This window comes from Bubalus kerabau, chromosome 7 (genome assembly GCF_029407905.1).
Source record: "Bubalus kerabau isolate K-KA32 ecotype Philippines breed swamp buffalo chromosome 7, PCC_UOA_SB_1v2, whole genome shotgun sequence".
In the NCBI taxonomy this organism is placed as follows: domain Eukaryota; kingdom Metazoa; phylum Chordata; class Mammalia; order Artiodactyla; family Bovidae; genus Bubalus; species Bubalus kerabau.
The window spans coordinates 88991221-89017183 of NC_073630.1; the positions used below are offsets into that span (position 1 = coordinate 88991221).

The 25963-nt window shown below is 39.1% G+C and overlaps 1 pseudogene; it reads right to left on the bottom strand.

The window, feature by feature from the left end:
- Nucleotides 1-25963, bottom strand: part of LOC129657943 (UDP-glucuronosyltransferase 2C1-like) — a 42425-nt pseudogene continuing 16462 nt past the window's right edge.

Consider the following 25963-nt stretch of genomic DNA (forward strand, 5'->3'; position numbering starts at 1 on the left):
TGTCATATCTTTGTAAAGAATAGATTATTTTAAACCTTAATTCTGAATCATGTGGCATATTTTTGGAGTGAGTCTTTGATCTTTAACATGATAAGTTGAAGAATAGAGAAGAACCCAGAAGAACAGGAGAGAAATTTTTCCAAATCAGTGGCTGGATTATTCAGATAGACTCTGTCAAGTTTTCTAGTTCAACTGTTTAAAAAAAAAAAAAAAAAGGCAGAAAAACTACTCTCTCTTTTTCTTCTTTGAAGTCTTACCAAGCTTCCAGTAACAAAACAGACAACATTTAGTGACCAGGAATGCAACACTTGCCACACAGGCTAGCAGGAAGCCAATCACATCCAAAGAGTGGTACTGGAACCAGTTGAGGTCATGGAAGGCTGGTCGAAGGTGCTTGGCTCCTTTGTGGCGCATGACAAACTCAACCCAGAAGACTGCTCGGTTCAGGGGTTTCACAGGCTGATCATGGTGAATCCTTGATAACTTCATAGCATTCTCTTTATACCTAAAATTGAATAAATAAACAGCAACTTGAAAAGTTCATTAAGGACATGATATACCTAAAGCAGTTATATATTATAAAAATATATTGTGTAATTAATTATATGATAAATTGTATCATAAATGATATCACCAAGAATATGAAAATCATACGAAATTTTGTTTCCTCGAGATATTTCTAGATGTGATGGCTCATCAGTTTGAATGTGTTGGATGCTTTATAGTCTCAGTAATTATTGGAAGTGGGAGAGAAAATAATTTCCAGTTGGATATAGCATTCTGAAAGTACAGAAATAGGAATGATTATTAGAATGTGTAGCTTGAGAATACAGAATTTTGATCTAACTTGCTGAGTGTGGTATTGGGAACATGATAGTGACAGGAAGCAGCATGGAGGGGAAGGTCTATGAAAAAGGAACCCTTTCTCCACTCCTTCACTCTTCCCCAGTTTTGGGCTGGAGTGTCAGTGTTAACAAGACTTCAGCAGTAACAGGAAATGGTTTCAGTCTGTTATCTTCATGGTCCTGACATTTCAGATGAAAGCAAAAAAAGCTTCATGTGACCCTCTGGGCAAGAAGTATGGCCTGAGACTCAATAGATGCTGGCATTTTTGCTTCATTCTAAAGAGGGCTGGGAGAAGGCAATGGCACCCCACTCCAGTGCCATTTTCCTTGCCTGGAAAATCCCATGGACGGAGGAGCCTGGAAGGCTGCAGTCCATGGGGTCACTGAAGGTCGGACATGACTGAGCAACTTCACTTTCACTTTTCACTTTCATGCATTGAGAAGGAAATGGCAACCCACTCCAGTGTTCTTGCCTGGAGAATCACAGGGATGGGGGAGCCTGGTGGGCTGCCATCTGTGGGGTCGCACAGAGCCAGACACGACTGAAGTGACTTAGCAGCAGCAGCAAAGAGGGCTGTGTGTTGAAAACCAGAAACATTACTCTGCCAACAAAGGTCTGAATAGTCAAGGCTATGGTCTTCCTAAGGTAAAATGCCAAATAACTGATGCCTTCAACTGTGGTGCTAGAGAAGACTCCTGAAAGTCTCTTGGATAGCAAGGAGATCAAACCAGTCAATCATAAGGGAGATCAACCCTGAATATTCACTGGAAGTACTGATGTTGAAGCTGAAGCTCCTGTATTTTGGTCATCTGATAACAGACAACTCATTGGAAAAGTATATGATACTGGGAAAGATTAAGGATAGAAGAAGAGGGCATCAGAGGATGAGACAGTTGGATGGCAACACTTAAAATGAACATGAACTTGGGCAAACTCTGGGAGATGGTGAGGAACAGAGAGCCCCGGTATGCTGCAGTTCATGGGGTTGCAAAGAGTAGACACGACTGGGTGACTGAACAACAATAACAGAGGGCTGCACATGCGGTGGTGAGATGGGAGGATGGCAATGCATAGAACACTACCCCTTCTAACTTCTGTCAAGGAACAGAAGACCCCACCAGGATTTGGTTGAAGGCTTTGAGTGGTTGACATAGAAGCAAAATTTCCTTGGGTTTGTGAAGGAGGAAGTTATTTACCCACACCAAAGTGCAATCATCATTGACAGAGAATACACAATATTAAATTGTCGAAAATCATGGGAAAGCATGTAAAAAGTTTTGAGGAAAAGAACTATACACCATAAAAAAAAAAAAAAAAAAGCCCTGCTGCCCTTTCATTAAAAAAAAAAAAAAAAAAATAGGCAGACCTTTCCTAATACACAGGAATTAAGAAATGAGTACTTCTGAATATATCTCAGGGAAACAAATAATCGTGACAGAAGTTCCATGACAGACACAGAAACATAATATTTATCAGATAAAAAATCAATAAAATAAATAGATGTACTCTATCAGGACATAAACTGCTTCATTAAGTACATATAAATATGAAACTAATGCTAAATGATATTGGAAATTGTGGTCATGGACAAGATTAGTACATTGTAAGCTTTGATAACATTGCACTGTTAATATAGCAAAAAAATAAGATGTGATGTTAAGAGACACTGATGGAACCTGGTGTTGTTTTAAAGAGTAAAGTGAGTCAGAAAGAGAAAAACGAACATCATATATTAATATTGTAACCTAGAAAAAAAATAGTACTGATAACCCCATTTGTAGGGTAGGAATAGAAGTACAGATGTAGAGAACAGATTTGTGGACACAGCAGGAGTAGTACCCAGTTGGACGAATTGAGTGAGTAGTCCTAACATACATACACTATCATGTGTAAAGTAGACAGGCAGTTAGAAGTTGCTGTATACCACAAGCAGCTCAGCCTGGTGCTCTGGGTCTTCCTAGGTGGCACAGTGGTAAAGAATCTGCAGGAGAAGCACAGACACAAGTTTCATCCCTGGTTCAGGGAGATCCTCAGGAGGAAGAAATAGCAAACCACTCCAGCATTCTGCACTGGAAAATCCTACTAACAGAGGAGCCTAGCAGGCAACAGTTGATGGGGTCAAAAAGACGTGGACACCTTAGAGATTGCCACAAAAACAGAGAGGGGTGGGATGGGATGCAGGTCAGAGACAGGCTCATGAGGGAGGGATATATATATACTTAGCATGATTCATGTTGTACTTGAGAAGGGAATGGCAAACCACTTCAGCATTCTGCTTTGAGAAACCCATAAACAGTATGAAAAGGCAAAACAATATAACACCTAAAGAGGAACCCTCCCCAGGTCTGTAGGTGTCCAATATGTGACTGAAGAAGTCAGAGAAACAGCCCCAAAAGGAATGAAGAGGCTGACCCATAGTGAAAATGACAGCTATTTGTGGATGTCTCTGGTGGTGAAAGGGAGTACGTCAAGGCTGTATATTGTCACCCTACTTATTTAACTTATATGCAGAGTACATCATGAGAAACACTGGGCTGGAAGAAGCACAAGCTGGAATCAAGATTGCCAGGAAAAATATCAATAACCTCAGATATGCAGATGACACCACCCTTATGGCAGAAAGTGAAGAAGAACTAAAGAACCTCTTGATGAAAGTGAAAGAGGAGAGTGAAAAAGTTGGCTTAAAGCTCAACATTCAGAAAATGAAGATCATGGCATCTGGCCCCATCACTTTATGGGAAATAGATGGGGAAACAGTGGAAACAGTGGCAGACTTTATTTTTCTGGGCTCCAAAATCACTCCAGATGGTGATTGCAGCCATGAAATTAAAAGACGCTTACTCCTTGGAAGGAAAGTTATGACCAACCTAGATAGCATATTCAAAAGCAGAGACATTACTTTGCCAACAAAGGTCCATCTAGTCAAGGCTGTTGAGAAGGCAATGGCAACCACTTCAGTACTCTTGCTGGAAAATCCCATGGATGGAGAGGCCTGATGGGCCGCAGTCCATGGGGTCACTAGGAGTGGGACGTGACTGAGCGACTTCACTTTCACTTTTCACTTTGATGCATTGGAGAAGGAAATGGCAGCCCACTCCAGTGTTCTTGCCTGGAGAATCCCAGGGATGGGGGAGCCTGGTGGGCTGCCCTCTATGGGGTCTCACAGAGTTGGACACGACTGAAGCGACTTAGCAGCAGCAGTCAAGGCTATGGTTTTTCCTATGGTCATATATGGATGTGAGAGTTGGACTGTGAGGAAAGCTGAGTGCCAAAGAATTGATGCTTTTGAACTGTGATGTTGGAGAAGACTCTTGAGAGTCCCTGGGAGTGCAAGGAGATACATCCAGTCCGTTCTAAAGGAGATCGGTCATGGGTGTTCTTTGAAAGGAATGATGTTAAAGCTGAAACTCCAGTACTTTGGCCACCTCATGCGAAGAGTTGACTCATTGCAAAAGACTCTGAAGCTGGGAGGGATTGGGGGCAGGAGGAGAAGGGGACTTCAGAGGATGAGATGGTTGGATGGCATCACCGACTCAATGGACATGGAATTGGGTGGACTCCGGAAGTTGGTGATGCAGAGGGGAGCCTGGAGTGCTGCAATTCACAAAGAGTTGGACATGACTGAGCAATTGAACTGACCTGAACTGGTGGTGAAAGTAAAGTCCAATGCTGTAAAGAGCAATATTGCATAGGAACCTGGAATGTTAGGCCTACGAATCAATGTAAATTGGAAGAGATCAAACAGGAGATGGGAAGCGTGACACTGACATTTTAGGAATCAGTGAACTAAAATGGACTGCAATAGGTGAATTTAATTTAGCTGACCATTACATCTACTACTGTGGGAAAGAATCACTTAGAGAAATACAGTAGCCCTCATAGTCAACAAAGGAGTTCAAAATGCAAAACTTGGGTACAATCTCAAAAATGACAGAAACATCTCTGTTGGTTTCCAAGGCAAACCATTCAAAATCACAATAATCCAAGTATATGCCCCAACCAATAATGCCAAAGAAGCTGCATTTGATGACCTACAAGACTTTCTAGAACTAACACCAAAAAAAAGATGTCCTTTTTACCATAAGGGACCAGCATGCAAAAGAAGGAAGGCAAGATACCAGGAGTAACAGGCAAAGTTGGCCTTGGAATACAAAATGAAGCAGGGCAAAGACTAACAGAGTTTTGCCAAGAGAATACACACTGGTCATGGCAAACACCCTCTTCCAACAACACGAGACGACTCTATACATGGACAACACCAGATGGTCAATACTAAAGTCAGATTGATTAAATTCTTTGCATCCAAAGATGGAGAAGCTCTATACAGTCAGCAAAAAACAAGACTGGGAGCTGACTGTGGCTCAGATCTAAAACTTCTTATTGCCAAATTCAGACTTAAATTGAAGAAAGTAGGGGAAACCACTAGACAATTCAGGTATGACCTAAATCAAATCCCTTATGATGATTATACAGAGGAAGTGACAATTAGAGTCAAGGGTTTAGATCTGATAGACCAAGTGCCTGAAGAACTATGGACAGAAATTCATAATATGGTACAGGAGGCCATGATTAAAACCATCCCCAGGAAATAGAAATGCAAACAAGCAAAATGTTTGACAAGAAATAGGTCTGAGGGGCCTTACAAATAGCTGAGAAAAGAAGAGAAGTGAAAGACAAATGGAGAAAAGAAAAGATATATCCATCTGAATGCAGAGTTTCAAAGAATAACAAGGAGAGATAAGATAGCTTTCCTAAGTGATCAATGCAAAGATAGAAGAAAACAATAGAATGGTAAAGACTAGAGATCTCTTCAAGAAAGTTAGAGTACCAAAGAAACATTTCATGCAAATATGAACAAAATAAAGGCAGAAATTGTAGAAACCTAAGAGAAGACTCTTGTGAGTCCCTTGGACTGCAAGGAGATCCAACCAGTCCATTCTGAAGGAGATCAGCCCTGGGATTTCTTTGGAAGGAATGATGCTAAAGCTGAAACTCCAGTACTTTGGCCACCTCATGCGGAGAGTTGACTCATTGGAAAAGACTCTGATGCTGGGAGGGATTGGGGGCAAGAGGAGAAGGGGAGGACAGAGGATGAGATGGCTGGATGGCATCACTGACTTGATGGACGTGAGTCTCAGTGAACTCCGGGAGTTGGTGATGGACAGGGAGGCCTGGCATGCTGCGATTCATGGGGTCGCAAAGAGTCGGACATGACTGAGTGACTGATCTGATCTGATATGAACAGAAGCAAACAGTATTAAGTGGAGGTGGCAAGAATACACAGAAGAATTATACAAAAAAGATCTTAATGAACCAGATAGCCACGATGGTGTGAACACTCATCTAGAGCCAGAAATCCTGGAGTGCAAAGTCAAATGGGTCTTAGGAAGCATCACTATGAACAGAGCTAGTGGAGGTGATGAAATTCCAGCTGAGCTATTTGTAATCCCAAGGAGGCTGGCATGCTACAGTCATTGGGGTCACAAAGAGTGAGACAATTTGAGTGACTAAGCATAGCACAAAAGATGATACTATTAAAGTTATGCACTTAATATGCCAGCAAACTTGGAAAACTCACCAGTGGTCATAGGACTAGAAAATGTCAGTTTTCATTCCAATCTCAAAGAAAGAAAATACCAAAGAATGTTCAAACTACTGCAGAATTGTACTCATCTCACATTCTACCAAAGTAATGCTCAAAGTTCTCCAAGCTTGGCTTCAACAGTTTGTGAACTGAGAACTTCCAGATGCTCAAAGTGAATTTAGAAAAGGAAGAGGAACCAGAGATCAAATTGCTAACATCTGCTGGATCATAGAAAGAGCAAGGGAATTCCAGAAGAACATCAATTTCTGCTTCATTGACTACATTAAAGACTTTATTGTGTGGATCACAACAAACTGTGGAAAATTCTTAAAGAGATGAAAATACCAGGTCACCATACCTGCCTCCTGCAAAACCTGTATGAAGCAACAGTTAGAACCAGACATGGAACAACAGACTGGTTTTAAACTGGGAAAGGAATATGTCAAGCCTGTGTATTGTAACCCTGCTTATTTAACTTGCATGCAGAGTACCTCATGAGAAATGCCAGGCTGGATGAAGCTCAAGGTGGAATCAAGAGTGCTAGGAGAAATAGCAAAAACCTCAGGTATGCAGATGACACCAGTCTTATGGCAGAAAGCAAAGAGGAACTAAAGAGCATCTTGATGAAGATGAAGGAGGAGAGTGAGATAGCTGGCTTCAAACTCAACATTCAGCAAGCAAAGATCACGGCATCCAGTCTCATTAGTTCAGTTCAGTAGCTCAGTTGTGTCTGACTCTGCAACCCCATGGACTGCACTGTGCCAGGCTTCCCTGTCTATCATCATATCCCACAACTTGCTCAAACTCATGTCCATCATGTCTGTGAATTCATCCAATCATCTCTTCCTCTGTCTTCCCCTTCTGCTCTTGCAGGGATTAACAATCAGCTGCCTGTTGCTCTGGCTAAGCCATAAGAAACACACCATGGGAAAAGAATAAAAGCAAAATATAGCAATACCATAATCTAAACAAAAGTACATCAGTTTATTAGTTGGGATCATCATGGTCTGCTAAACTAAGTAGAAACATAATGTGGACCTGGGAACGCAGGTCGGCACAAGTTCAGAACGCTGCTTGTGCACACAAGATGTTTTCCCAAGGCATATTCGGGTCTAAGACCTCCAGCTGGGGATATTCCTTGTACAAGAACATAACAAAGATAGTTCAAAGTAATCAATAAAATGAGAGATGTGACCAGGGACACAGGAGGCTGATTTTATCATGGCCCAACAAATACTTTCTGCATGCCAAGACACTAAATAAAAGTGATGTGACTCTGAGGAACAGGTGGCCAAAGTATTGGAGCTTCAGCTTCAGCATCAGTCATTCCAATGAAAATTCAGGACTAATTTCCCTTAGGACTGACTGATTTGATCGCTTTGTAGTCCAAGTGACTCTCACCAGTCTTCTGCAACTCCACATTCAAAAGCATCAAATCTTCAGTTCTCAGCTCTCTTTATGGTCCAACTCTTCCATCCATACATGACTTCACTAGAAGGACCATGGCAAATAGATGGGGAAACAATGGAAAGAGTGACCAGCTTTATTTTGGGGGGCTCCAAAATCACTGTGGATATGACTGTAGCCATGAAATTAAAAGACGATTGCTCTTTGGAAGAAAATCTATGACAGAATTAGGTAGCATATTAAAAATCAGAGACATCACTTTGCCAACAAAGGTCCAACTAGTCAAAGCTAAATTTTTTTCCAGTAATCATATACAGATGTGAGAGGTGGACCATAAAGAAGGCTGAGCACTGAAAAAATTAAGCTTTTCATCTGTGGCATTGGAGAAGACTCTTGAAATTCCCTTGAACTGCAAGGAAGTCAAACCAGTCAATCCTAAAGGAAGTCAATCCTGAATATTCATTAGAAGTATTGATGCAGAAGCTGAAGTTCCAGTACTTTGGCCACCTGATGGAGGAGCCAACTCATCTGAAAAGACTCAGATTCTGAGAAAGACTGAAGGCAGGAAGAGAAGGGGGCAACAGTGGATGAAATGGTTGGAGGGTGTCACTGATTCAACGAACATGAGACCAAAGGCCTGGAAATAGTTTAGGATGGGGATGCCTGGTGTGGTGCAGTCCATGGGATTGCAGAGTCAGACACAACTGAGTGACTTAACAACAAAACGTTGTTGCATGGTAGAAACTAATGTAACATTTTAAAACAGTTATCTCCAATTAAAAATAAGTTAAACATAAAAGAGAGACTCTGGTAAGTGACTTCATAGTGAAAAGTCATTCAATATTTAAAAAATTTAAATGTTTATAAAATAATTTTAATCTCTAATGTCAATGCATGTTTATAGATTTACACAAAATTTCTAGTAAGAATTTATCTGACATATAGTAACATTTGTCCAACACTGGGAAATATTTTAATTTTAATATAGCTTCTTTTTTCCAAAGAATATATTTGTTTTATTTATGTGAAGCAGAGTTACATAATAAATGTAATCCTTCATTATTGAGAATTTATTTATTTGTCTATGATCACAGCTAACTACCATGTTGTACAATGTTCCCAAGAACTTATTTATTTGATTACTCAGAGCCTGTTCCCTATTACTCAAAGCTTGTCTCTCCACTCTTTCAACTCCTAAACCCTGGAAAACACCAGTCTACTCTCTACTTCTATGAATTTGAATTATTAGGCTGCATGTATAAGTGATGCTAAATAATATTTGTCATTCACTGACTTACTTCACCTAGCACAATAACAAGTTTTCAAATATGGAAGTATTTCTTTTGTCTTCTTTGCTAAATAATATTCCTTCACATACATACACCACATTTTCTTTATCTATTCATTCATTTAAAGACACTAAGTTTTAATTCATACCTTGACTTTTGTGAATAATACAGCAATTAGCACTAGGGTGAAGCTATAAAATTGCCAGCATCTGTTCGATCATCGAAAAAGCAAGAGAGTTCCAGAAAATCATCTACTTCTCTTTTATTGACTATGTCAAAGCCTTTGACTGTGTGGACCACAAAAAAACTCTGGAAATTCTTAAAGATATGGGAAAACCAGACCATCTAACCTGTCTCTTTAGAAATCTGTATGCAGGTCAGGAAGCAATGGTTAGAACTGGACATGGAACAACAGACTGGTTCCAAATAGGAAAAGGAGTATGTCAGGCTGTATATTGTCACCCTTATGTAAACTTATATGCTCAGTACATCATGAGAAATGCTGGGCTGGATGAAGCACAGCTGGAATCAAGATTGCTGGGAGAAATATCAATAACCTCAGATATGTAGATGACACCAAGCTTTTGGCAGAAAGTGAAGAACCAAAGAGCATCTTGATGAAAGTGAAAGTGGAGAGTGAAAAAGTTGGCTTAAAGCTCAGCATTCAGAAAACTAACATCATGGCATCCAGTCCCATCACTTCATGGCAAATAGATGGGGAAACAGTGGAAACAGTGACAGACTATTTTTTGGGAATCCAAAATCACCACAGATGGTGACTGCAGCCATGAAATTAAAAGACGCTTGCACCTTGGAAGAAAAGTTGTGACCAACCCAGACAGCATATTGAAAAGCAGAGACATTACTTTGCCAACGAAGTCCATCTAGTCAAAGCTATGATTTTTCCAGTAGTCATGTATGGATGTGAGAGTTGGACTATAAAGAAAGCTGAGCTCAGAAGAATTGATGCTTTTGAACTGTGGTGTTGCAGAAGACTTTTGAGAGTCCCTGGGAGTGCAAGGAGATCCAACCAGTCCATCCTAAAGGAAATCAGTCCTGAATATTCATTGGAAGGACTGATGCTGATGCTGAAACTCCATTACTTTGGCCACCTGATACAAAGAACTAAGTCATTGGAAAAGACCTTGATGCTGGGCAAGATTGAAGGTAGGAGGAGAAGGGGACGACAGAGGATGAGATGGCTGCATGGCATCACCGACTCAATGGACTTGAGTTTGAGTAAACTCCAGGAGTTGGCAATGGACAAAGTGGCTTGCTGTACTGCACTCCATAAGGTTGCAAAGAGTCTCACATGACTGAGCGACTGAACTGAACTGAACTGAAGATGTCTCATCCATATTCTGCTTTCATTTCTTTAAATATATAGCAGAAAGAGAGATCACTGGATAGTGGCGTAGTTCTACTGGTGATCTTTTGAAAAACTTCCATACCGTTTTCCACAGTGGCTGCACCAATTTACATTCTCACCTGGAGTGCAGTGGAATTTTTCTTTTTCTAAATCCTCACCTCTTCAGTTCAGTTCAGTTCAGTTCAGTCAATCAGTCGTGTCCGACTCTTTGCCACCCCATGTATCACAGCACACCAGGCCTCCCTGTCCATCACCAACTCTCAGAGTTCACTCAAACTCATGTCCATCGAGTCGGTGATGCCATCCAGCCATCTCATCCTCTGACGTCCCCTTCTCCTCCTGCCCCCAATCCTTCTCAGCATCAGAGTCTTTTCCAATGAGTCAACTCTTCACATGAGGTGGCCAAAGTACTGGAGTTTCAGCTTCAGCCTCACTCCTTCCAATGGGCACCCAGGACTGATCTCCTTTAGGATGGACTGGTTGGATCTCCTTGCACTCCCAGGGACTCACGAGTCTTCTCCAACACCACAGTTCAAAAGCATCAATTCTTCTGAGCTCAGCTTTCTTCACAGTCCAACTTTCACATCCATACATGACCACTGGAAAAACCATAGCCTTGACTAGATGGACCTTTGTTGGCAAAGTAATATCTTTGCTTTTGAATATGCTATCTAGGTTGGTCATAACTTTCCTTCCAAGGAGTAAGCGTCTTTTAGTTTCATGGCTGCAATCACCATCTGCAGTGATTTTGAAGCACAAAAAAATAAAATCAGCCACTGTTTCCACTGTTTCCCCATCTATTTCCCATAAAGTGATGGGACCAGATGCCATGATCTTCGTTTTCTGAATGTTGAGCTTGAAGCCAACTTTTTCACTCTCCTCTTTCAGTTTCAACAAGAGGCTTTTTAGTTCCTCTTCACTTTCTGCCATAAGGGTGGTGTCATCTGCATATCTGAGGTTCTTGATATTTCTCCAAGCAATCTTGATTCCAGCTTGTTCTTCTTCCAGCCCAGCGTTTCTCATGATGTACTCTGCATATAAGTTAAATAAGCAGGGTGACAATATACAGCCTTGACGTACTCCTTTACCTATTTGGAACCAGTCTGTTGTTCCATGTCCAGTTCTAACTGTTGCTTCCTGACCTGCATATAGGTTTCTCAAGAGGCAGATCAGGTGGTCTGGTATTCCCATCTCTTTCAGAATTTTCCACAGTTTATTGTGGTCCACACAGTCAAAGGCTTTAACATAGTCAATAAAGCAGAAATAGATGTTTCTCTGGAACTCTTTTGCTTTTTCCATGATCCAGTGCATGTTGGCAATTTGATCTCTGGTTCCTCTCCCTTTTCTAAAACCAGCTTGAACATCTGGAAGTTCATGGTTCACGTACTGCCGAAGCCTGGTTGGACAATTTTAAGCATTACTTTACTAGCATGTGAGATGAGTGCAATTGTGCGATAGTTTGAACATTCTTTGGCATTGGCTTTCTTTGGGATTGGAATGAAAACTGACCTTTTCCAATCTTGTGGCCACTGCTGAGTTTTCCAAATTTGCTGGCATATTGAGTGCAGCACTTTCACAGCATCATCTTTCAGGATTTGAAACAGCTCAACTGGAATTCCATCACCTCCACTAGCTTTGTTCGTAGTAATGCTTTCTAAGGCCCACTGGACTTCACATTCCAGGATGTCTGGCTCTAGGTGAGTGATCACACCATTGTGATTATCTGGGTCGTAAAGCTCTTTTTTTGTACAGTTCTTCTGTGTATTCTTGCCACCTGTTCTTAATATCTTCTGCTTCTGTTAGGTCCATACCATTTCTGTCCTTTATTGAGCCCATCTTTGCCTGAAATATTCCCTTGGTATCTCTAACTTTATTGAAGAGATCTCTAGATTTTCCCACTCTGTTTTCCTCTATTTCTTTGCATTGATCACTGAGGAAGGCCTTCTTATCTCTCCTTGCTATTCTTTGGAACTCTGCATTCAGATGCTTATATCTTTCCTTTTCTGCTTTGCTTTTTGCTTCTCTTCTTTCCACAGCTATTTGTATGGCCTTCTCAGACAGCCATTTTACTTTTTTGCTTTTTTTTTCCATGCAGATGTGCTCCGGCCGAGACAGACCTCGCAGAAGCGTGGCTGAGAGGAGCTACCCCATGTCCGAGGTCAGGGGTGGTTGCAGAGAGGAGCTACCCCATGTCCAAGGTCAGGGGAGGCGGCCAAGAGGAGCAACTCCACATCCAAGGACCGGCTGCACAGGCAAAGGAGGGTGGAGAGGAGCTACTCCTCACGTCTTAGACCATGTCTTTTAATGATGACCATTATGAAAGTTCCAAGCTGGCTTGAAATTCATTCAAAAAACTAAGACCATGGTATATAGTCCATCACTCCAAGGCAAATAGAAGGGGAAAAATTGGAAGCAGTGATAGATTTTATTTTCTTGGGCTCCAAAATCACTGCAGATTGTGACTGCTGCCATGAAATTAAAAGACACTTGTTCATTGCAAGGAAAACTATGATAAACCTAAACAGCACATTAAAAAGCAAGGATATCAGTTTGCTGACAATGGTCCATATAGTCAAAGATATAGTTCTGCAGTAATCATGTTTGAATGTTATTTCATACATGCATGCTCAGTTGTGTCCTGCTCTTTCGGACTCCACAGACTAAAGTAGTCCAGGCTCCTCCATACATGGGATTTTCCAAACAAGAATACTAGAGTGGGTTGCTATTTTCTTAAACCAGGGGAAGATTTTCCAAACAAGAACGCTGAAATGGGTTCCCATTTCCTACACTATGGTTTGATCACTCTCCTAGAGCCAGACATCGTGGAGTGTGAAGTCAAGTGGGCTTTAGGAAGCATCACTATGAACAAAGCTAGTGGAGGTGATGGAATTCCAGTTGAGTTACTTCAAAACCTAAAAGATGATGCTGTAAAAGTGCTGCACTCAATATGCCAGCAAATTTGGAAAACTCAGCAGTGGCCACAGGACTGGAAAAGGTCAGTTTTCATTCCAATCCCAAAGAAAGGCTGCCAAAGAATGTGCAAACTAGTGCACAATTGTACTCACCTCACACACTAGCAAAGTAATGCTCAATGTTCTCCAAGCTTGGCTTCAATGGTATATAAACTGAGATTTTCCAGATGTTCAAGCTGGATTTAAAAAAGGAAGAGAATGAGAGATGAAATTGCCAACATCCATTGGATGCTAGAAAAACAAGAGAATTCCAGAAAAAAATTTACTTCTGCTTCATTGATTACACTAAAGCCTTTGACTGTACGGATCAAATCAAACTATGGAAAATTCTTCAAGAGATGGGAGTACCAGACTACCTACCTGCCTCCTGCAAAACCTATATGCAAGTCGAAAAACAATAGTAAGAACCACACATGGAAAAATGGACTGGTTCCAAACTGGGAAAAAGAGTACTTTGAGGATGTATATTGTAAACCTGCTTATTTAACTTGTATGCATAGTATATCATGCAAAATGCTAAGCTGGATGAAGAACAAGCTGGAATCAAGATTTCCAGGAGAAATACCTATAACCTTAGATATGCAAATGACACCACCAGAATGGCAGAAAGCAAAGAGGAAATAGTCTATTGATGAAGGTGAAAGAGGAGAGAGAAAGCGCTGGCTTAAAGCTCAACATTCAAAAAATGAAGATCATGCTATCTAGTCCCGTCACTTGATGGCAAATTGATGGGGAAACAGTGACAGACTTTATTTTCTTGGACACCAAAATCACAGTGGATGATGAGTGCAGCCATGAAATTAAAAGAATCTTGGTCCTGGAAGAAAAGCTAAGACAAACCTAGAGCATGTATTAAAAAGCATAGTAATTACTTTGCTGACAAAGTCTATATAGTCAAACTATGGCTTTTCCCAGCAGTCAGGTATGGATGTGAGAGTTGGACCATAAAGAAGGCTGAGAGTCAAAGAATTGCTTTTTCACTGTGGTGTTGGACAAGGCTTTTGGGAGTCCCTTGGTCTGCAAGGATATCAAATTTGTCAATCATAAAGGAAATCAACCCTGAATATTCACTGGAAGGACTGATGCTGAAGCTGAAGCTCCAATATTTTGGCCATCTGATGTGAAGTGCTGACTCATTAGAAAAGACCCTGATTATGGGAAAGATTGAAGGCAGGAGGAGAAGGGGACGAAGAGGATTAGATGCTTAGATGGCATCACTGTCTTGATGATATGAATTTGAGCAAGCTCAGGAGATGGTGATGGGCAGAAAAGTCTGGCCTACTACAGGCCATGGGGTCGCAGAGCTGGATGCAACTGAGTGACTGAAAAATACCATGGGATCTCCTGACTCAGGAATCAAACCTACACCTCCCACAACAACTGCATCGGCAACTGGTTTCTTTACCACTGAGCCATAAAGAAGGCTGAGCACCAAAGATTTGGTGCTTTCTGATTGTGGTGCTGGAGAAGACTCTTGAGAGTCCCTTGGAGAGCAAGGAGGTCAAATCAATCAATCCTGAAGGAAATCAACTCCAACTATTCCTGGAAGGAGTGATGCTGAAGCTGAAACCCCAATACTTTGGCCATCTCATGTGAAGAACTGACTCACTGCAAAAAACCTGATGCTGGAGCAGATTGAAGGGAAAAGGAGAAGGGGGCGGCAGAGGATGAGATGGTTACATAGCATCACACTTCAAACTCTAGGAGACAGTGGCGAATGGAGGAACTTGTCATGCTGTAGTCAATGGGTCACAGCATCAGACACAACTTAGTGACTGAACAACATCAACAACAATTCTAATAGGTGTGAGGTGGAATTTTGATTTGCATTTCATGATGCTTAGTAACATCAATCCCCTTTTCAAGTACCTGTTGACCTGTCTTCTTTGGGCAAATATGTATTCAGTAACTCCATTCATTTAAAAAAAAATTGCTATTGAGTAATATGTGTTACTTATATCTTTTGTATATCAGTCTATATCAGATGTGCAATTTTCAAAATATTCTCCAATTTTGTACATTGACCTTCATTTTGTAAATCATTTATTTTTCTGTGTAGAAGCTTTTGAGCTTGATAAACCCCACCTTTTGTTTTGCACTGGTTCCTTGTATTGTTGGTATCATATCCCAACATTTCTTGCCAATACCCTTGTCAAGAAACTTTTCCTCCAGTTTTATAATAAGACATTTATGGCTTCAGGTCTTATCTTCAAGTCTGTAGTCCATTTCTAGTCAAGTTTTGTTAAGTAATGCAATGCGGTGGTTTAGTCTCTAAGTCGTGTCTGTCTCTTGTGACACCATGGACTGTATCCAACCAGGCTCCTCTGTAGATGGGATTCTCCAGGAAAGAATACTGGAGTGGGTTGCTAATTCCTTCTCCAGGAGTTCTTCCTGACCCCAGAATTGAACCTTGGTCTCCTGCATTGAAAACAGATCTTTACCAACTGAGCTATGAGGGAAGTAATGTAATATAAGGATCCAAGTTTTATTCTCCTCCATATGATTTTTTAGTTTCCCTAGTCCTACTTATTGAAGAGATAACACTTTTCCTATTGAGTATTCTTCACTTTTGTCAAATATTATTCAACTTTACATATAAGGGTTTGTATCTGGGCTCTCAATCCTGTGTATTGGTCTGTATGTCTATTTTTATGACAATATCATCTTTTTTAGATTGCTATAACTTTGTAGTATAGCTTTAAATAACAAGTTGGATGTCTCCAATGTCATTATTTCTTGGGACTGCTTTGACTGTTTGAGATCTCTTGTGACTTTACACAAATTTAGAATTTGTTTTTCAATTTCTATGCCCCAGAAGGACTTAGATATGGGTCATTCAATCCATTCTTCTTTTTCTGCCAAGGAACTCTTTCTAGCTGAAAGTTCTCTCTTGGTGATGAGTAATGCTGGCTTGGGGATGATGTTGGTAAAATAAAGCTGCCATCATTCTGTTCTTGTGTGATTTATCTCAGATTTTTTTGTTCTACTGTGTTGCTAAAATTTCTTACATGGCCTTTAGGACACTCCCAGAGATAATTTTGCTCATGGATAGTGTCCAGTTTTTATTCTCTGTCAGGAAATGAGGAGGCTGGGATCTTCCTCCTATTTATAAATTAGCAGAAGTAAGTTTCTAAACTGGTAATGGTTATAACTACGCAGATTGTGACTGCAGCCATGAAGTTAAGACACTTGTTCCTTGGAAGAAAAGCTATGACCAACCTAGACAGCAATTAAAAAGCAGAGACTTCACTTTGTCAATAAAGGTCCATCTAGTCAAGGCTATGGTTTTTCCAGTGGTCATGTGTGGATGTGAGAGTTGGATTATAAAGAAAGCTGAGCGCTGAGGAATTGATGTTTTTGAACTGTGGTGTTTGAGAAGACTCTTGAGAGTCCCTTGGAGTGCAAGGAAATCCAACCAATCCATCCTAAAGGAAATCAGTCCTGAATATTCATTGGAAAGACTGATGGTGAAGCTGAAACTCCAATACTTTGGTCACCTGATGCGAAGAACTGACTCATTGGAAAAGACTCTGATGCTGGGAAAAATTGAAGGTTGAGGAGAAGGGGACAACACAGGATGGCATCACTGACTTAGTGGACCTGAGTTTGAGCAAGCTCTGAGAGTTGATGTTGGACAGGGAAGCCTGGTGTGCTGCGGTCCATGGGGTCACAAAGAGTCAGACATGACTGAGCAACTGATCTGAACTGAACTGACATGAGGAAAGCTAAGTGGTTTTTCCGTTTTATTTCTATGATTTTATTGTATTCCCTAAATTCTTTATAGTGGAAATATCTGGAAATTTTTAAAAATAGTAAGTACCATTGTTAATTTAAAAATTAATATAGTTTTAACAATAGATCATTTTCTTTAAATAAATGTAGTAATTCTTTGAGGTTATAATTTATCACCAAGTAGTGGTAGGTGACAAAATACCTTCACAAAATTTAGGAAGTATAAAATAATCTTATTTGATATTAGGTGTGCTCTAAATTATGCAAAATTTATCAATTCAAAATTATATAAAGCTGATTATTCCTTCAAAAACAAATGATTCTTAGAAAAGAATATATTCTCTACTCACGAAGGGTTGTTAATAACTGTTTTCAATGCATTAAGCAGATCTGCACTTGTCATTCTTTGCAAGTCTACTGCAACAGCTGCGCCTTTGGCTTTCATATGAGCAACATTATCATGCTGGTCACCAAACATAGGAATTCCAACCATAGGGACCCCATGGTAAATAGCTTCATAGATTCCATTGGTTCCACAGTGAGTGATAAAAGCTCTGGTTTTGGGATGACCTAAAAATTAAAAATAAATAAATAAATAAATATTATTCTAAGTTGTAAGAGTGTCAGAAACAGAAAATCATGATACCTACATAAGCCAAATTCTATTAGGTAACATCTTCTATGTAATTCTGTGCCATGAGAACACATATATATTCTTATAGGCTCTGAAGAAAGCAGCAATTAATTACTCCAGGCTAAGGTCCCATCACTTCATGGGAAATAGATGGGGAAACAGTGGAAATAGTGTCCGACTATTTTTTGGGCTCCAAAATCACTCCAGATGGTGATTGCAGCCATGAAATTAAAAGATACTTACTCCTTGGAAGGAAAGTTATGACCAACCTAGATAGCATATTCAAAAGCAGAGACATTACTTTGCCAGCAAAGGTCTGTCTAGTCAAGGCTATGGTTTTTCCTGTGGTCATGTACGGATGTGAGAGTCGGACTGTGAGGAAAGCTGAGCACCGAAGAATTGATGCTTTTGAACTGTGGTGTTGGAGAAGACTCTTGAGAGTCCCTTGGACTGCAAGGCGATCCAACCAGTCCATTCTAAAGGAGCTTGGTCCTGGATATTCTTTGGAAGGAATGATGCTAAAGCTGAAACTCCAGTATTTTGGCCACCTCATGCTAAGAGTTGACTCTTTGGAAAAGACTCTGATTCTGGGAGGGATTGGGGGCAGAAGGAGAATGGGACAACAGAGGATGAGATTGTTGGATGGCATCACCAACTCGATGGAGGTTGAGTTTGAATGAACTCTGGGAGTTGGTGATGGACAGGGAGGCCTGGAGTGCTGCAATTCATGGGGTTGCAAAGAGTCGGACACAACTGAGCGACTGAACTGAACTGAACTGAAGTATAATTAGTGATTCCAGTAATTAAGTCATTCCACAGACAACTAAGAAGTTTTCTGCAGAATATATGGTGGAGAGTACTTGTCATTTGACAAGTTGTTGCAGGAAAAATATAATAATAAAAAAGAAGGGAGGGACTGAAGAAATTAATATTTTTGTTGATGGGAAAGGGGAGGTGAGATGTTCAGGGTTTCAATATGAGAATGTTGACATAACAAGCTAGAAAGATAGGCTACCTTAGTTCATGGTGTACTCTGTTTAAGAAAATAGGATTTGCACTTGACTTTATACTAATATGCAGCCTTTATTATACATGAAATATAGGTGAAATGGCTGCCAGATTTTATTTTTTCCATAGAGAAGAGAGGTGTGAGAAAATTGGTGAAGAAAATCAGGAGTGTGTTGCAGTATTCTATACAAAAGTTAATGAAAGCCTGATCTAAAGGTACTTTCTCTGACCTTGATCCTGAGGAGGGAGAGATTATATCATAAATGAGAGAGCCATAAATGTGATATTTATGTTAGAGTTTGATAAAGATCCTTGACCAAGGTTTAGTCAGGTTTCTTTGAACTCTTCTCAACTAGAATTTGATTTTGTGGCTCCACTATCTCTGCATTGCCCAATTTTAGCAAGCATTCTACTAGGTCAGTTGAACTCTGCACTTTTCCATCCAATGAACTTCCACTATGTTCTTTTTTTTTTTTTTTTTGCACAGTAAAATTACATTTTGTAGTATTTCTCTGCCCAAATACATATATAAATTATCAATAAAATATAGAGCACCAAAATACACAGCCAGATTAAAAAGGAAAATAACTTTGCAAAGTAAAAGCTTAAAAAATGCAAATCAACAAGAGTCTGTTTATTTTTTTTTTTTAATTTTATTTTTAAACTTAACATAACTGTATTAGATTTGCCAAATATCAAAATGAATCCGCCACAGGTATACATGTGTTCCCTATCCTGAACCCTCCTCCCTCCTCCCTCCCCATTCCATCCCTCTGGGTCGTCCCAGTGCACCAGCCCCAAGCATCCAGTATCGTGCATCGAACCTGGACTGGCAACTCATTTCATACATGATATTTTACATGTTTCAATGCCATTCTCCCAAATCTTCCCACCCTCTCCCTCTCCCACAGAGTCCATAAGACTGTTCTATACATCAGTGTCTCTTTTGCTGTCTCGTACACAGGGTTATTGTTAGCATCTTTGTAAATTCCATATATATGCGTTAGTATACTGTATTGGTGTTTTTCTTTCTGGCTTACTTCACTCTGTATAATAGGCTCCAGTTTCATCCACCTCATTAGAACTGATTCAAATGTATTCTTTTTAATGGCTGAATAATACTCCATTGTGTATATGTACCACTGCTTTCTTATCCATTCATCTGCTGATGGACATCTAGGTTGCTTCCATGTCCTGGCTATTATAAACAGTGCTGCGATGAACATTGGGGTACTCGTGTCTCTTTCCCTTCTGGTTTTCTCAGTGTGTATGCCCAGCAGTGGGATTGCTGGATCATAAGGCATGTCTATTTCCAGTTTTTTAAGGAATCTCCACACTGTTCTCCATAGTGGCTGCACTAGTTTGCATTCCCACCAACAGTGTAAGAGGGTTCCCTTTTCTCCACACCCTCTCCAGCATTTATTACTTGTAGACTTTTGGATCGCAGCCATTCTGACTGGTGTGAAATGGTACCTCATAGTGGTTTTGATTTGCATTTCTCTGATAATGAGTGATGTTGAGCATCTTTTCATGTGTTTGTTAGCCATCTGTATGTCTTCTTTGGAGAAATGTCTATTTAGTTCTTTGGCCCATTTTTTGATTGGGTCATTTATTTTTCTGGAGTTGAGCTGTAGGAGTTGCTTGTATATTCTCGAGATTAGTTGTTTGTCAGTTGCTTCATTTGCTATTATCTTCTCCCATTCTGAAGGCTGTCTTTTCACCTTGCTAATAGTTTCCTTTGATGTGCAGAAGCTTTTAAGGTTAATTAGGTCCCATTTGTTTATTTTTGCTTTTATTTCCAATATTCTGGGAGGTGGGTCATAGAGGATCCTGCTGTGATGTATGTCAGAGAGTGTTTTGCCTATGTTCTCCTCTAGGAGTTTTATAGTTTCTGGTCTTACGTTTAGATCTTTAATCCATTTTGAGTTTATTTTTGTGTATGGTGTTAGAAAGTGTTCTAGTTTCATTCTTTTACAAGTGGTTGACCAGAGTTCCCAGCACCACTTGTTAAAGAGATTGTCTTTAATCCATTGTATATTCTTGCCTCCTTTGTCGAAGATAAGGTGTCCATATGTGCGTGGATTTATCTCTGGGCTTTCTATTTTGTTCCATTGATCTATATTTCTGTCTTTGTGCCAGTACCATACTGTCTTGATAACTGTGGCTTTGTAGTAGAGCCTGAAGTCAGGTAGGTTAATTCCTCCAGTTCCATTCTTCTTTCTCAAGATCGCTTTGGCTATTCGAGGTTTTTTGTATTTCCATACAAATTGTGAAATTATTTGTTCTAGCTCTGTGAAGAATGCTGTTGGTAGCTTGATAGGGATTGCATTGAATCTATAGATTGCTTTGGGTAGTATACTCATTTTCACTACATTGATTCTTCCAATCCATGAACATGGTATATTTCTCCATCTGTTAGTGTCCTCTTTGATTTCTTTCACCAGTGTTTTATAGTTTTCTATATATAGGTCTTTAGATTCTTTAGGTAGATATATTCCTAAGTATTTTATTCTTTCCGTTGCAATGGTGAATGGAATTGTTTCCTTAATTTCTCTTTCTGTTTTCTCATTATTAGTGTATAGGAATGCAAGGGATTTCTGGGTGTTGATTTTATATCCTGCAACTTTACTATAGTCATTGATTAGTTCTAGTAATTTTCTGGTGGAGTCTTTAGGGTTTTCTATGTAGAGGATCATGTCATCTGCAAACAGTGAGAGCTTTACTTCTTCTTTTCCAATTTGGATTCCTTTTATTTCTTTTTCTGTTCTGATTGCTGTGGCCAAAACTTCCACAACTATGTTGAATAGTAATGGTGAAAGTGGGCACCCTTGTCTTGTTCCTGACTTTAGAGGAAATGCTTTCAATTTTTCACCATTGAGGATAATGTTTGCTGTGGGTTTGTCATATATAGCTTTGATTAAGTTGAGGTATGTTCCTTCTATTCCTGCTTTCTGGAGAGTTTTGATCATAAATGGATGTTGAATTTTGTCAAAGGCTTTCTCTGCATCTATTGAGATAATCATATGGTTTTTATTTTTCAATTTGTTAATGTGGTGTATTACATTGATTGATTTGCGGATATTGAAGAATCCTTGCATCCCTGGGATAAAGCCCACTTGGTCATGGTGTATGATCTTTTTAATGTGTTGTTGGATTCTGATTGCTAGAATTTTGTTAAGGATTTTTGCATCTATGTTCATCAGTGATATTGGCCTGTAGTTTTCTTTTTTTGTGGGATCTTTGTCAGGTTTTGGTATTAGGGTGATGGTGGCCTCATAGAATGAGTTTGGAAGTTTACCATCCTCTGCAATTTTCTGGAAGAGTTTGAGCAGGATAGGTGTTAGCTCTTCTCTAAATTTTTGGTAGAATTCAGCTGTGAAGCCGTCTGGACCTGGGCTTTTGTTTCCTGGAAGATTTTTTATTACAGTTTCAATTTGATTTTGTGGCTCCACTATCTCTGCATTGCCCAATTTTAGCAAGCATTCTACTAGGTCAGTTGAACTCTGCACTTTTCCATCCAATGAACTTCCACTATGTTCTTTTGTGATAAATTACCCATTTTTCTTTCTGCATACAAATTGTTTCCAGTCTCTCTGTTTTATTGTAAAAGTCCATTGCACTAATTACTATACTTATGGTGATGGTCTTGAATAAATGTGCCTTACAGTCTTTAACATGTGTCATGAATAATCCTTTCTTTCAAAACTCCTGAAGCAATGTGAAGATTTATTAAAGTTTTTTTTTCTTATTTTAAATACAAATTTGTTGAAATCTGTTATTGAATATTCATTCAGATTATACCTCATTCAGCTCTGTTTATTTTTCTTCTCTTTGGTCTTACCAAGAAGATCATTCTGTGGAATCCATTTATATAGCTGGGTATTGGCTCCTAGTGTTTCTGGTTTCTTTCCTGTGTATCTCCACAGAACCTATTAAGATAAATGTCTTTATTAGAAGGTTTTAGAATCGCATCCTGTCAGAAGAAGTTAACCTACCCTGATGACTCAAATGGTAAAGAATTTGCCCACAGTACTGAAGACCAGGGTTTGATCCCTGGATCAGGGAGATCCCCTGAAGAAGGAAATGGCAATCCACTTTAGTATACTTGCCTGGAATACTCCATGGATGGAGGAACATGGCAGGCTATACCATGGGGTTGAGAAGAGTCAGACACGACTGAGTGACTTCACTTCAATCAAATTTGATGCCTCCAGGTAATGCACAAGCAAACTGAGTCCCTAAGTGATTAGGTAATGAATGTTTTTAAACCATGAACACCACAGCCATGTTTTCAAAGGCTTGGAATGATCCTAGTCAATAGCCTTTCATCTTCGGGTTAATTCTAACAATCCAATGAAGAAAAATGATGAAGAAGTAGATGAAGAATGACAATCTGAATCTGAAAGAACTACATACTGGTGTTACTAGGCCACTCTGGTAAAGGGGTTTTTTGAAACAATGTTTTCAGAGGCAAGGGGAGGGATGTTATTTACCTCTTTTGAACTATTTTTTACATACTTACCATTAATGTAGACTCATACAGTAAAATATTCATAATCATATTTATCATTTTAAAGTATTCTAAGTCTAGAGTTTGGTTGCATTAACAACATACACAAGGTGTAACCATCAACTATATGGCATGGCATCCAGTCACACAGTCGTGTCCGACTCTTTGCGACCCCATGGACTGCAGCCTACCAGACTCCTCTGTCCATAGGGAGTCTCTAGGTAAGACTACTGGAGTGAGTTGCCATGCCCTCCTCCAGGGGATCTTCCTGACCCATTGGAGTTGGTGATGGACAGGGAGGCTTAGTGTGCTGCAGTCCATGGAGCCACAAAGAGTTGAACATGACTGAGCGACTGAACTGAACTGAGAAAAAAGATGTCACTCAGTTAAAACCTAGAATGGTATCAATAAAAAATTATAGTTTGCTGGAACATTGTAAAGTATACTCCTAAATCTTTTACTGTATTGTGAGTTTTAAATGTTGAAGAATCACTATTTAGGATTTCATTTAGGATTACTTTTAGGATTCATTATTTAGCATTATTAGAAGAATCATTATTCAGGATTATTTTTAGAATCTAAGCTTTTATTTCCAGGTTCAATTATGACAATGCTAAAAATCAGTAATTACTAGAAAATATAGTCCCAAGACATTCTGAGAATCAAACCTATTATTTTGAATATCTTTTCCTTTATTCTCTGTCATGTTATTTGCAACTTGTTTATATGCTTCAGATTTAAAGAAATATAAGAATAGCAAAAAGTGTTATGTTACATGGATGCCTTAAAACCTAATGCACAAAGCTGACTGATGGTTTAACAGTAGCAAATGATTAATTTTAATTTATTATTTAAAGAAAATACTGCAGTAGAATTTCCTTAATAATGCCAGGTTTAAAGCAAGATAGCAATCAAATATCCCCTTTTATCATTTACACACTTTCATTAGAGCTCACTTGATACTAGCAATATCAATGCCCTTTCCTACATTTTATAAGTATACATTTATTATGAATTTCATGGATTTTAAAACAGCTGTCCCTGAAAAAAAAAATATTATCTGACCTTCTGTGGAATCTGGGCAAGGGCTGATGCAATCATATTAGACTTTTCTTCTGAGAGGTTTTTGATCATTGACCCCAGAGTAAACACCACAACTCCATCTTCTCCAGAGCTTTGAACAAACTCTTCGAGCTCCTATGAAGAAAACAGGCTTTGTAATATGAAAGCTTACAGTTATAATCGATGCCACATTCTTCCCAATGTGTCTGAATTATTAGAACAATTCTGTACTTTCATATGTTAATGATTTCAGTGTATAATAGATGGCAAATTAAAAATTATTATTACTAAAGGCTCATTTAGTAAAGCATATTTGAGGTATGAGTGTGTCTTTGTGCATGTGTGTTTGTATTTACAAATTATTGACTGCCTGTTATCTTTTGCCATTTGCTGAACTCTTTACATGTATCATTTGACTTAGATATATGGTGATTTTATGAGATATGTATACATTTTCAGATGGGAAATCTATCTCCGTAAGGTTAAGTAATTTGTTCAAGTCTACACAGCAGTAGCTGGCAGAGAAAATTTCTACCTTTAAGTTAAATAGCTCTGGTGCTGCAATTTTTATTTAGCCTTAGATGCTAATAAGGTTGTTTTCATTTTTTCTACTGAATTATGGTCAGTACAATGACACAATTTTGGTATATTTACTTTTCTCTGTTTTCTAAACTTCTATTTTCTTTTACTTTGATTAGATTTGTGTTTTTTTTTTTATATAAGCTTCCATATATACAGTTAGGAATGAGGTAGCCATGTAACTCCTGACCAGACAAGTAATGCAGAAATACCTATAAAGCATACTCTGAGGATTATAGGAATATAGTAGTAGAAATATATAGCTTTGAATTGAAAATAAAAACAACCTATATAATCGTACTGAAATAAATCTTTCCATCCTCTGTTTAAATACTAGCAAAACTAAGCCAATTAAGTACAACAGAAAAAAAAAAAAAAGTGTGTGAGGCATGAAATGGAAAGACAGGGAAGATATTTATATTAAGGGACTTCTCACATGTTTATGGAGAAGGAAATGGCAACCAATTCCAATAATCTTGCCTGGAAAATCCCATAAACAGAGAAGTCTGTCAGATTGCAGTATATGAGGTCGCAAAGTGTCAGACAACACTGAAGTGACTTAGCACTCACACACATGGTTATGGAGGATGTCAAGTTTAATCTGCAGAACAGTACATTAGGCTGGAGACTCAGAAAGCCACTGCTGTAGTTCGTCTGAAGGCTGCTTACTGGCAAAATTCAGTCTTTTGTTCTAGTCATATCTTCAACTAATTGAAAGAGGCTTACCCACATAATGGAGAGTAATTTGTTTAACCAAGGTCCACATCTTTAAAAGTTGATTTCATCTAAAAATAGCCTCTTAGAAAGTTCTGAAAAATGTTTGTCTAAATACCTGGGTACCTGGCCAGGCAAGTTGACACTTAAAGTTAACCATTACACTATGTTGGGAGATGATTTGACTTGAGATATAATGATATCTTTATGTTCAATTATAGCATAGTATTTGTAAGATACTAGGAAATATTTTTAAA